We start from the raw sequence: 2,304 nt of genomic DNA, 5'->3' as shown, positions 1-2,304 counted from the left end.
TTTTTCCTCTTCCTCTATCCCATAGGTACAACGTTTGAATCAATAGAGAACCCTTTCTTCTGTATGAATCGATATTATTACATTCCAATTCTTCCTTGATACATCCCAAGGAAAATCCTGAATTGGGTCCCAAACTGTATATTCTTCTTGCTGATCAACGATAATTACTGTAATATCCCGCTTCTTAAACCCGGTCTGATTTCGTGGTTGAACCGGTTTAACTATGCAGGAACCGAGCCTGAGGATATTAGAGCGGGTTCCTTATGGGCTATGATGGCACGGGTGACCTTTGTTGGGTCCCGATTGACACTGAGAGGGGGGGTGAATCAGTGTGCCAAATATTTTTTCACTTTCCAACTGTACCCCTGATGTGGCAATCACTATTTGCACTTCAATAGCACAGTCTATTGATGCTGCCCAGAGCTGCTATGTATACTACTGACCATTCTTACTGTTGCATGAAACTTACTCACATAACCTGTATTGCTGCCCAGAGCTGTCTCATAAACCTCACACGGTAATCACTGTCACATACATACACAGTCGTATGCACATCCACACTGCACCACCAAGTGGTCAGGTCTACCAGATGTACACACCCATTCTGCAGCCAAGCACTCTAATCCACAATACAAATACGAGCATACACATCCACAACACAAGAAATACGTGCTTCGGCCAGTTGCCTACATGCACGGAGTAATGCCCACTGTCGGGCTCAGCATTTACTCAATACTAATTATGACTGCACCCACAGCCAAGGGAACACATTCTCAGTTTCCACCAATGACATACAATGGCTAGGTCTTCACCCTAGTTTTCTCAGAATGATCTGAGAGGCCGCACCCACGGCAAATAGGTTTAGGTAGTTGTAGCTACCAAGGAACACATAACCCCTGTGTCCAGCACCCACTGAACACCAATAAAATAAAGTTGGGCTTATAACAATGCCCTATAGTGAAGTACTCATACATGCAAATTTCCCCCAAATAGACTACAACTATCACTTAGGCATTTTATCAAACATCTTGCCTACAATGATTTATAATAATGGAAATTTGGCAAAAGTGAGGTTACCTTGGCAAGGAGTAACCGTCGGAGATACAATAATGTCGATCTCCACTTGATGCGGACCACAATCACGTTGTCTCGGTGCCGCCAATGCTTCAACCTCGGTTGGCACTTGGGTTTCTTGAAGCAACTCACAAGAACCAAATTCTAGGTTCTTCTTCTTCTTTCTTTTCTCCTTGTCTTTACTTTCATGGAGTAACAATGGCATTCACATTCACATTCACATTCACACACACACAAAGAGAGGAAAAAACTTCTTCTCTATTTCCCTCTTCTTCTCTTCTCTTCTATTTTCTTTTCTTTTCTCTTGGCAACAACCAATATAACTTGCTACCTTGGTTTTCAGCAGCTTCCTAAGCCTCTAATGGTGGCTATGGATGAAGTGCAAGAGGATGGAAGTGTTTCATTCAAACATTTAGCCTTCCACGAGCTTCAACTCGTTTTTCCGACCACCTCAGCAACCCCTCTGCCTGATTTCTTCCCTCTGATGTGTAGAGCTCGGAGAGATGAAGAATCTCCAACTTGAATCACCCAAATCGGAGTTAAAATGATAGAGATATGACCTTTTGAAGTTGGAGCAATGAGATAGCCCGAAATAGAATCTTCGTACGGGTGGCGTAGGCTACACCGGCGGCGCACGCAACAGGGGCGAAATCTGACCGTAGATCTCATATAAGAGATCTTATAATCCAAGCCGTCCGATTAAATCAACGGACAACAGATCCAAACCGTTATATTTGAATCTCGATGACGTCATCATGACGTAGGCGCTGACATCGTCAGAAGTGTTGTCGATCTATGATTGGTTGCTTTTCCGGATTTTAAGGGAGCTGGTCTCCCACTCACAAAAGTGAAAATGCATATTGACCGTTGGATCCGAATCTTCCATGATGGCTTTAATCAGATTTCATGAGATCATTAAGATCGGAATCCTTTTTATACTTTCTATACACGTGCGAAACACAATAACATACCTTGATATAGTGTAGCGCCAGTGCATCAAGAATTATGCATCTAACCAATCAAATCCCACGCGCAAGCATCTATCTCGTCCATATCACACCAAAATCTCAGCAGCCTTTGGATGGGCATCAAGCCTACGTGGTCGAATCTTGGCCGTCCATTTCACTTCCCTTTACTTCTCTTTATTACAATCAAGCCCCTGCCTCCATATGTTTCAGTGCTTAAAGACCCCTTGCAACTCAGACCTTCAAAATCTTTAAATTACACAAA

Source organism: Macadamia integrifolia, chromosome 13 (genome assembly GCF_013358625.1).
Source record: "Macadamia integrifolia cultivar HAES 741 chromosome 13, SCU_Mint_v3, whole genome shotgun sequence".
Lineage (NCBI taxonomy): Eukaryota > Viridiplantae > Streptophyta > Magnoliopsida > Proteales > Proteaceae > Macadamia > Macadamia integrifolia.
This window is presented reverse-complemented; position numbering follows the sequence as displayed.